Genomic DNA, 12,391 nt, shown 5'->3' with positions numbered 1-12,391 from the left:
ACTTATGGGCAATATGGGTAGAATGAGAATTTAGAGAAGAGAATGCAAATGAAAAGGACACAACCTGTGTAGGGGATATTTAGAGACTACATTAAGGTTTTTTCTAGTATATTTGGAATTTTTCATAAGAATAATAAATTAGGATGAGCAATGATGCACACTAGAAAGAGGTAATACCAGATGTGATATTAAGTGCAAAAACAGTTCTACTTGATAAAGAAACAATAAACACCAATATAAATTATTCTGTGTTTAAAATGGATAACTAACAAGGACCTCTTGTATAGTGCATGGGACTCTGCTCAGTGTTTGTGCCAGCCTGAATGGAGGATGATTTGGGGGATAATGGATACACGTACACATATGGCTGAGTCCTTTCGCTGTTCACCCGAAATCAACACAAACACTGTTAATCGGCTTTCAGTTCAGTTCAGTTCAGTCGCTCAGTCATGTCTGACTCTTTGCGACCACATGAATTGCAGCACGCCAGGCCTCCCTGTCCATCACCAACTCCCAGAGTTCACTCAGACTCATGTCCATCGAGTCGGTGATGCCATCCAGCCATCTCATCCTCTGTCATCCCCTTCTCCTCCTGCCCCCAATCCCTCCCAGCATCAGAGTCTTTTCCAATGAGTCAATTCTTTGCATGAGGTGACCAAAGGACTGGAGTTTCAGCTTTATTATCAGTCCTTCCAAAGAACACCCAGGACTGATCTCCTTTAGAATGGACTGGTTGGATCTCCTTGCACTCCAAGGGACTCTCAAGAGTCTTCTCCAATACCACAGTTCAAAAGCATCAATTCTTTGGTGCTCAGCTTTCTTCACAGTCCAACTCTCACATCCATACATGACTACTGGAGAAACCATAGCCTTGACTAGACAGACCTTTGTTGGCAAAGTAATGTCTCTGCTTTTGAACATGCTATCTAGGTTGGTCGTAACTTTACTTCCAAGGAGTAAGTGTCTTTTAATTTCATGGCTGCAGTCACCATCTGCAGTGATTTTGGAGCCCAGAAAAATAAAGTCTGACACTGTTTCCACTGTTTCCCCATCTATTTCCCATGAAGTGATGGGACCAGATGCCATGATCTTAGTTTTCTGAATGTTGAGTTTTAAGCCAACTTTTTCACTCTCCTCTTTCACTTTCATCAAGAGGCCTTTGAGTTCCTCTTCACTTTCTGCCATAAGGGTGGTGTCATCTGCATATCTGAGGTGATTGATATTTCTCCCTGCAATCTTGATTCCAGCTAGTGCTTCTTCAAGCCCAGCGTTTCTCATGATGTACTCTGAATATAAGTTAAACAAGCAGGGTGACAATATACAGCCTTGATGTACTCCTTTTCCTATTTGGAACCAGTCTGTTGTTCCATGTCCAGTTCTAACTGTTGCTTCCTGACCTGCATACAGGTTTCTCAAGAAGCAGGTCAGGTGGTCTGGTATTCCTATCTCTTTCAGAATTTTCCACAGTTTATTGTGATCCACACAGTCAAAGGCCTTGGCATAGTCAATAAAGCAGAAATAGATGTTTTTCTGGAACTCTCTTGCTTTTTCTATGATCCAGCGGATGTTGGCAATTTGATCTCTGGTTCTTCTGCCTTTTCTAAAACCAGCTTGAACATCTGGAATTTCATGGTTCACGTATTGCTGAAGCCTGGCTTGGAAAATTTTGAGCATTACTTTACTAGCATGTGAGATGAGTGCATTCTTTATGATTGCTTTATTTGAGATTGGAATGAAAACAGAAAGTATAAAGTTTGGAAAAAAGCCCATAAATTATTAAGTACCCCATACATCCAATATATGCTCATGGAGCAGAGACAGAACAGTAGATATTTTGATTTAAAAAAAAGATGTGCTTTAAAAATTGTGAATCACTATATTGTTGCACACCTGAAGCTTATACAATATTGTAAATCAACTATGTCTAAATTAAAAAGAAAAAAGACAGGAGCCATCACTGATTCAGAGGCATTCTGAGACCCCACAGGCAGTTAGGAAAGTCTGCTCCTTTGGTTGTAGGAAATATAGTGATCAGCCTTCAGTTCTGCCGTGTGAGGTCGGTTCCCCCAGCCTACTCTTCTCCCTGACTTTTGGCTGTCTTCTGAGAGCTCCTGCCTCTGATATTATTCTCTTTAGTTGTTTCTCAAGTGACCTTTAGAGATCATGACCTTCTTGAAGTCTATGCAGCTTTATCAAACTGCTTCCTGATCCTTGGAGCCTCAAGGTTATTTAAAGTCTAAGACAATCACAGTTGTTTTTTTTTTTTTTAATTTTTATTTAGGTTAGTGCTCTTTTTGGCAGTACAATAGTTTCAGAAACTTAGGCAGCTGTTTTCATTTATTTGATTCCAGTCAGGTTCATATGCCAATGATCACACTAACAGTTCTTTTTGAGACATGATTTAATTGCAAATGCTCTGAGTTTATTAAGCACTGGTGGAAAAGCTATATCTTTTTCCTGAGCCATTTTCTGTTAAATTAATTGCAAACCCTCATAATCCATCCAGACATAATCACAGTGGGATGAGGGGATTACTGTTGATTTTATCCTTGTCAAAAGACTTTCTTTGTGCAAAGGCGTTCTCAAGTTTACTTTGTGTTGGTAGGTGATATAAAGCAGTTACCTAAAAACTCTCCTAACCGTAAAAATCTCCAAACTGTTCCACTCCCTTCATCCCCTTTCATTTCTGTTTGCTAATCAGCAAATTCTTTTTAAGCTCATATCTTTTCATAGAACATTGTCTGATGCAGTCAGCAGTCTCCAACACATGCTACTAATGTTTTATTAATTTATTTTTACATCTTCCCAGACCCTAGAATATAAATTCATTAGAGATATTGTAACTTCCAAGTTATTGCTGGAAACGATTGCTAGTTTAACAAAGAAGGATTATTTCTTGTACCTGCTGTACATCCATCACAAGTCCCTTTGGCATCATTCTCACTCTGCGCCCAGGCTGATCAAGGAATCACCCTCTAGAATGCTGCTGGTTGTCATAGCAGAAGAGAAAGAATATGAAGTAGCATGATCGGCTCTTAAAGCTTCCAGTAGGATGGGAGCCATGTCCCTGCCACCCACAGGATCAAAGCAAGCAACATTCACAAAATGATGGAGATGCTACCACAGGGGCTAATTCAGATATAAAGAATATACTGACTCTCACGGCTCCTCTTGGCTCTATATCAACCATTCAGTACCTCTATCGAATACACTTTGAAAATCAACCCAGAATCTGGCTCGTCATCACCTAATTCTCTACCACCGCCCCGGTTTGACTATGATTGCTCTCTCGGATTTCTGCAGTCATCTCCTGCTGGCTTCCCTGCCTTTACCCTCACTGCACTTTGATCCATTCTCAGTGTACTAACTAATTTGTTGTTGTTTAGTCGCTCAGTCATGTCCACCTGTTTTCTGATTCCTTGGACTGTAACCTACCAGGTTCCTCTCTCCATAGGATTTCCCAGGTAAGAATACTGGAGTGAGTTGCCATTTCCTCTTCCAGGGGCTCTTCCCTGCCTAGGGATCAAGCCCACATCTCCTATGATCCTTTAAAAACAAGTCAGATCATGTGACTCCCTTGCTCAAACTCCCCATTTGAGCAGAGTTCTCAAGATGATCTCAAGTCATCACCTCCTTGTCTCAATCATACATATTCTCACCTGTATTCATCATGTTCTGTCATTTTGATTGTTTTCTATTTCTTAAAAAATACCTGTTTTCTCAGTCTGGAAGGTCATTCCAGGCTTTCTGTTAAATCTGGTATCTACACTGTTAAATTCCTCCAGAAGTCCGTGTGATTAACTCTTTTGCCTCTTTCTAGTCTTTGCTCACAAAGCACTTTCATAATGGAAGCAAAGCATTACCACTCTACTATAAAATTGCCTCTCACAATTGTCCACTTGAAAGCCTTCTAGAGCTGATGATATTTTCTCCTTAGTCTGATAGCCCCCAAATCTTGTATCATTTATTATGAAGGGCAACCACAAAAAGAAGCTTTTAAAAGTGTTTGTTCACAAAAATTCTCTTTAGGAGAAAATTTTATATCAGCTGCTGGGGGAAATACATGCAGGTGAAGTATAAGAAAAACAGAACAAAAACAAATAAGCAAAACCCAACTTCATTATGAGTCATGAGACAAGCTTTTAACAAATAATCTTGGAAGGAGTCCTTAAATACTTTTATTTAAGAGAGCATGGGTGGTTCTTGGAAATTTGTATTTTAAAAAGCAATGAGTATAACTATGATAAACTTCCAGGTACTCGCTAATATGGATAACATGAACAATACAACCTATCAGGATAATTTACATAGAAGGATGTTAATGTTTTATAATGTCAGCTTAAAATATGTTTTCCTGTGCTCATGGCACACTAATAAAAATATATTATATAATCGGATTACTCTACAAAAAAGAAAAATAACTATTAAATCATACAAATAGAAGTTGTGCAATACATATTCAGATAATAATACAAAAATTTTTAAATTATGCAACTTCATATTAAAAGGATATATGCTGAAGAAATTTTTAAGTTACTTGTGGGCCAAAGAGAAAATAAAAATTGCAAGCCTAAGTCATTAAGAAGTTAATGATAATGATGCAATTAGAATGTTATTTATGAAAACATATCAGATATGGCCAAGGCTATTTTCAGAAAGAAATACTTTTAACATTTATACAAACTGAGAAGCTAGAAAAAAAATATGAAAAATAATAGATTTTCCAAAGAGGAAAGTCCCTCAGAAAGCAGGAACATTAATATTAATTTTTTTGAGGGACAAAGAAAGTTGTAGTCTTCTTTTCTGTTAAGATTGGAAAAAAAAAAGGAAAAAAATTGCAAACATACAATATTAGGAATCAGAGAACTGTGATCTAACCACAGATAAAGAAGAGGTTAAAATACAAGGTTTAAGAGAAAGCCTAAAGGAGACACAAGCAAAGGATAAGAATCTGATGTTTGGTTAGGAGCTTTTGTCTGGATAAATATACATATGATGATATCTATCTGTCTACAGACACATAGTGTGCCAGGTATTTTATCAGATATATGTATAAAATCATCTATGTCTATGTATAACTATGTGCTATTAAATGCCTGGTACACAACTAGTATTGAATATTTACCCAGTGATTAAACTTAGTCATTAAGTGACCAATTCAAATATTTATACTCAGGATATCGTATATCATTTTTAAGGTATTGGTGGTTATATTTTGCATTTTAGAGAGCTTTTATTGTATATATAGTCAAATATCCCAGTTTTTTTTTCCCCCTGACTCTGGTCTCATTTTCTACACTAAAAAGTGAAGTGAAGTGAAAGTTGCTCAGTTGTGTCTGACTCTTTGTGATCCCTATACAGTTCATGGAATTCTCTAGGCCAGAATACTGGAGTGGGTAGCCTTTCCTTTCTCCAGGGGATCTTCCCAACTCAGGGATCCAACCCAGGTCTCCCACACTGCAGGCAGAGTCTTTACCAGCTGAGCTCATTTACCAGCAGAGCTCAAGGGAAGCGCAAGACCACCGGAGTGGGTAGCCTATCCCTTCTCCAGCGGATCTTCCCAAGCCAGGAATTGAACCGGGGTCTCCTGCATTGCAGGTGGATTCTTTACCAACTGAGCTTTTAGGGAAGCCCTGTCTACACTAAAAGTGTTATTAATCATGAGATCATATACTCCCATCATTGTTCCACAGTTTTATTTTTTAGAATTAACACTTTAATTCATGGAGAATTTATGTTACAGAGGGAAGATTGAACCTCATTTTCTTTTCACTTAACCAATCGTCCCCAGATCATTAATTCCTTACCACTTCTTTTCCCAACCAAACTGAAGTAAAGGAAAATTTAATCTTGCTCCCACCTACCCAAACCAACCAAGGAGACCTCTCTCCACGGGTTTATGACAGTAAAACCCTAACCCCTCAGGTCAGATAATCTGATGTATGATAATTGACTGTATGAATAATTATTATGTTATGCAAATAAACAATGCAGATGAGTCATTTCATTAAACAAGCACCATGGGGTCATTAGGTTTTGCTCTCTTTAGGGGGAAAATAGTATCCATGAACCTCTCTCCTGAACTGGCAATAAAACATGACTGGTAGGCTCATATGAGGCTGGATAATATGTTTGATTTGTATTGAATCTCTGTCTGGTGGTTGGGGCCAACTGTAATGAACCAGCCCACAAATCACAGCTTAATGGGAATCTACTTTTACATATTGCTTAATTAAAAGTTGTGAGCTTATTAACATGTGTCTTTGGCACTGAGCTTTGGGGATGTAATCTCTGCACAAATAAAAATAGGTTGTAAAAGTTTTATAGATTGACAATGATATTACAGTCCATACCTTAATAACCCATCATTTCCCCCAAAGAATTTTTCATGTCTTACATTTCTTTATCCAGCTTCTTTTGCTTATGTTTTTCGACGTGTAAGGCCTATTGCAATATGTGCTGATACCAAAAAAGTGTTATTTGTTAAATATTTCATCTGAACCTCCCTCCATTATTTAATCTTATTAGCAAAGTTATCTGGGAGAAAGTCTCAGAGCTCACTTTTCATTAGAGGGGCTCCAGGTAGTATAGATCTATTAGGTATGGGTTTCTAGAATTTCCATTATAAATCTCTATTTTCAGGGATTTATAATTCAGCTATAAAAATTTTGCCCTAGGCTTCAACTTGGAATACAAGGTCTTAGCCTGAGAGAGTACATTGTTAACACATAAAAAAAAAATTCATGTTGTTTTCATCTCACCAAAGTGAAAAAAGGAATGGCATGTAACCATTTTCAAATACTTTCTAATCTGCCACTGTACGAAGGTGTTTGGAGCTTTCTGTTTGGTTTGGTTTTGACATGATGTTTCACAGTATGTCTGTTTGTAATTTTACCTGCACTTGGTGTTTTTCTAAGTGTCAAAATAAAGACATTTTCCTTGTGCTTGACATGACAGTCCTTGAACTGGACATCTTTTATCTTTGTTGGTGGATCCTCTGATATAGAGCGTTTCTGGCACTCTTGCATTGAAGTATCTAAGTTTACTAACTCCTATCAGGAAGATCCTCTGTAGGAGGAAATGCAACCCATTCCAGTATTCCTGTCTGGGAAAATCCCATGGGCAGAAGGAGCCTGGCGGGCTACAGTCCACAGGGTCACAAAAGAGTTGGACACGATTTAGAGACCAAACAACAAATCAATATTAAGACAAAAAGTCTCATTGTTCTAACCAACTGAACCTTATCATTATTGATCTGGGCAACTGAAGGCTCATTTTATTAATAATTAAAAATTGAAGTTGACAACCCAGGAAAAGAAAAAACATCAGTGACCGTGGCACCATCGGAAGACTTGTGTGGAAGAAGCTGACCCAGGCTCTGCTTTGAAACATCTGTGTGACCTTGAGAGACCTGCTTAGATACTCTGAACCTGTTTTTACATCCTTCAAATTCCACTTAACACTGTCTGAATGTATCGTAGCGTTCCACAGGATGGTAAGAACAATTAAGCAACAGCTGCAGACAGCATGATCTGGGGCTTTGGTTTATAAAAGCCAGGTGCATGGAAAGGACTTGCCTAGGTTATCAGGCAGCTCAGAGTAGATAGAGACCAGGTCAACCCTACAGTCAAATTTCCATAGGGCAGAGGAGAAGGAGGCAACAGAGAATGAGATGGTTGGGTGGCATCACTGACTTAAGGGACATGAGTTTGAGCAAACTCCAGGAGACAGAGAAGGACAAGGAAGCCTGGCATGCTGCAGTCCATGGGGTTGCAAAGAGTCAGAAGTGACTTAGAGACTGAAAAACAACAATAACAACAACAACATTTCAGATGGGCACCTTCCCTCCCTAGATTCATCTTTAGCCCTGCTTTCAGTCTTTCTGTTCTGACTGTTCACACATTGCTGAGGCCAGGTATTTCCATAAGGGAAAATTGCCATATATATATAGGCTTCCTAGGGGGCTCAGTGGTAAAGATCCCACCTGCCAATTTTTAGGAGACTCAGGTTCAATCCCTGGGTCTGGAAGATCCCCTGGAGAAGGAAATGGTAACCCACTCCAATATTCTTGCCTGGGAAATCCCATTGACAGAGGAGCCTGGAGGGCTACAGTCCCTGGGGTTGCAAAAGAGTTGGACAGGACTAAGTGACTAAACAACAGCAATTATATATATATATATGTGTGTGTGTATATATATATATATACACGCACACATATATGTATATTTATAAATATATAATTTTAGAAATTTTATGTATTATACCTTTCCATAGTTAATACACTTTATAAAGAAAAAAATGAAGGGTACAATTTGACAAAAATAGAAGATTTTTTACTGGTGTGGTTTTGAGCCATGTAGTTCGAAAAGAATGGGGATTCAGAGGTCACGGTAGCCTTCTTCAAACTGCTCAAATCATATCAAGTAGATAAGACATAATCCATGTCCATTTCTATTCCTTAACTGAGAAATCTGATGCCTTTAGGAAACCGGCTATACTCAGAGACTTGTAGGATGCACAGATTTCCGGTTTCTTGACTCTACCTAGGCCTTATTCCAAGGTGTCAGTGTTGGGTTTAAATCAAGGTGGATTTCAGGGACTGGGGCATGGAAAATGTCATAGACCATGAAAGAGGAAAAAGACTTCTATTTCCTACACATGCACATTAATGATATCATTAAAAGTTTTCTAGGTCATGTCTCACGAGAATTTGGTAAATATTATGCCGGGGGAGCTCCACAACTGAAATGTGGACGAAAGTAAATGACCCATGAGTTTCTTTCCAACCTTTGGGTTCCATTAATCTAACATTTCATTTTGGAACACATAGATAACATTGCTCCCTCATGAGGGGATTCATTTAGCACCTACATCATTGCGAGGAGTTAGTATGATTGATTCTGTTGACCTGAAGAAGGAAAATCCTGTAGAATGGCTTGGAAGGCCGTGACCACTGAAGCATGGTGCGTAGCAACATTAAAGGGATTGTAAAGGAGGTGTGACTGGTCCCTAGACCAGGTGACTACCTGGAAATCTATACACATCTGAAAATCATTTGAGTCCTTTTCTTTCTCAACAGACCTCCTTCAAATGAGGTAAAGGATGCCAATTTATGGCCAATGAACAGAAAAAGACTTTATTCCAGCATCTCAGGCTAGGTTTTTTCCCCATTTGTGTGCATAGAGCTTTAAAATGGAAACCATAATTTTCATGATGCTAAAAGAAAACATCTTATATTTTAGTAAAAAGACTGGGTAAAATGACAACTAGTCACTGCCCATCTTATGTCACAGTTTCCATTTATGTTAATCTTGTTTTCTTTGAAGACAAGCACTTTTTAAGATAAAAATTATTCCAGATCTACTTCTAGTGTACAATAATTAGAGATATTGAAGAGGTTTAATCTTTATTATATTAACTTCATGTAATTAATCTTGTCTAAAACTGGGTGGACCCCTCTGTAATTACTGCATAGAAAGGCGTCCACTAATGCTATGGCTGTGGTTATTTCGGAAGTTAAACTCACATTAATTGTAAACCACATACTACACTCCAAGAATTGCACTATGAGATTACAAATACATGTAAGACAAGATTTCTATTTTTAATTATTGATGGAATCTATTTGCGGAGTCAAGATATATGAACAAAAATACATGTTAATATATATGCTGAAGAGTATATACTATAGCAGCTATTAATAAATTCTAATGGTTGTTGATTGATGAGTGAAGAATAGATAGAAATGTTTTCTGTGAGGCTAATCCCATGGATGTATCAAAACAGAAAACAATCTAAGGCAATTATGTGGTAAATTCAGCATTATATAAGAAGATATTAAGATCAAGCAAATAAGGTAGCATTTCTTTCCTTTGTCTTTCTGCTCTCTGTCCTTAACTCAAAGGTTCAAGTTAAAATTGGTTTTGAACAGGCTTATATTTACTGAATAATAGGTGCAGTGTTAATCATTGATTAGACACGGGTTCAAGTAAGCAGACGTTGGATTGAATATGGCTCCATCTTGCAATTTTGATCTTCCGTTTACTTTGTAGGTAGAAATTCAGATAAATCTACTACCTACAGGTAGCAGAGGAGCTAGCCTGTTATTAGCAATGGGGCTAGGGACCGCTGCAGAGCCACGGCCATTAGTAGCTCTCAGCCTAAGGACCCAGGGAGCGACGAGCCATCAGATCCGTATATCACACAAATCCTTCCCACTACTTGCATGTGTCTCATCACCATGCAGGATATCCTGTGAATGTGTAATGAAAATTACGTCTGAAGTTCATCTGAAAACTTCCCTGAAGGCCCATCCCCCAAAGGATACTATTGTTGAAATACACATGCCAGAGTGTGCTTAGAATGCTTATTAGGGAAACTTCCCAGCCTATTGACACGAATGTGGGGAAGCACGTGCTTAAGTTACTATCACTTCATACCGCACTGCTTTTTCTTTTCCCTAGTTCCTTTCCATTCTTTTTTTTATTTTTTTTAATCCAAGCTCCCTTTAGTGGTGAGGGGAGGAAGGTCCAAGAGGGAGGGAATACATGTTTCATCTGGTTGTACAGCAGAAACAAATACAATATTGTAAAGCAACTACGCGTTGTTTAGCCACTAAGTTGTGTCTGACTCTTTTGTGACCCCATGGACTGTCGCCTGCCAGGCTCCTCTGTCCATGGGATTCTCCAGGCAAGAACACTGGAGTGGGTTGCCATTTCCTTCTCCAGGGGATCTTTCTGACCCAGGGACTGAACTCCCATCTCCTGCATTGGCAGGCAGGAGACCTGCCTTTACCACTGAGACACCTGGTAAGCCCTCTCAGAAACCAACTATATTCCAATTAAAAAATATTACAAATCTTAATGATTTCCCTCAATAACTTAGAATGTATATACCTGACTGTAAAATTAAAAAAAAATATTTCTCAGACTGTAACAAGAGAAGAGAATTCTCCAAAACAGTCATATTTATTCAATTAAACTGTTTCACTGAGATTTGACAATTTTATGGCTATTTTGATATATAATATCACTATTAGTTCACCTGAGTTTTGAATATAAAGGAGATCAGTCCTGGGTGTTCTTTGGAAGGACTGATGCTAAAGCTGAAACTCCAATACTTTGGCCACTTCATGCGAAGAGTTGACTCATTGGAAAAGACCCTGATGCTGGGAGGGATTGGGGGCAGGAGGAGAAGGGGACGACAGAGGATGAGATGGCTGGATGGCATCACCGACTCGATGGACATGAGTCTGAGTGAACTCCGGGAGTTGGTGATGGACAGGGAGGCCTGGCGTGCTGCAATTCATGGGGTCGCAAAGAGTCGGACATGACTGAGGGACTGAACTGAACTGAACTGACACTGTATATACTTTTTCTTCTAGTCAGGGACATCATATAAATACATTTTTTGATTAATTGATATTCATATGAAGTGGTCCCATCTTGATAGAGTCTGTAATTGCTCTTCAGGGAGAAATCAGCATTTTTAAGTGAAATTAGGTGTATATTGCTTAATCAAGTCTTTTTCAATTCAACTTACTCACCATGAGTATTCATGAGGGTTCACTTTCCAGAGACCCTTTGTTTCATTATAGCTAATAATTTTTCATGCAGTTATAGCTAATTATCAAAGAAAAACTAATGAGGCTTCTCATGACATAGTAGGGTAACTATTTCTGTTAAGTAAGTTAAATCTTGTTGGTATAGCTTTTTTCAGGAAAACAAAAATAATATTTAATATGGTTAAAAATACAGAATGTATGTACCCATTTGACAGGTGAACTCAAAACTATTTTTTGAACATAAGTTTTGACCTCATTTTTTTAACCTGAATATTTACTATGGTCAACACTTAGTTGTTAAATATGCAATGGGAAAAATTATAAATATCCATCTTACCACTTTGTTATATTTAAGCTTTCAATGTATGTTGCAGATAAAATTTTAGTAGTGAATCACCAAGGTCACTACATAAAGATATATAAGCATATCCAGAATGCATTTGAAAAAGGCAATTAGGCATTAACAATTACTTCTTGTTTTCTGAATTATATTTGGGCAGTAGTATTTATTTCTTTTGAAAGTTTTCTATGTCTTCTTATATAGACAAATAGTAGAAATTAAACCAACTTGCAACCATGTGGAAGTCAAATTAAGGCAAGATACACTGCATAAGTACTATTCATAATATGTGAAAGGTATATAGATGTCTTATGAGTATATGATTCTACTGCACTGGAGTATTTAAGTATTCATATATTAATGTGCTATGCTTTACCACATTTGCCAATGAGGAAACTGAAAATGACTTAGAATCAAATGAGTGCACGTGTGCTCAGTCATAGCGGTCGGCCTGACTCTTTGTGACCATATGGATTGCAGCATGCCAG

Source organism: Bubalus bubalis, chromosome 2 (genome assembly GCF_019923935.1).
Source record: "Bubalus bubalis isolate 160015118507 breed Murrah chromosome 2, NDDB_SH_1, whole genome shotgun sequence".
Classification (NCBI taxonomy): domain Eukaryota; kingdom Metazoa; phylum Chordata; class Mammalia; order Artiodactyla; family Bovidae; genus Bubalus; species Bubalus bubalis.
Note: the sequence above shows the minus strand (reverse complement) of the source record.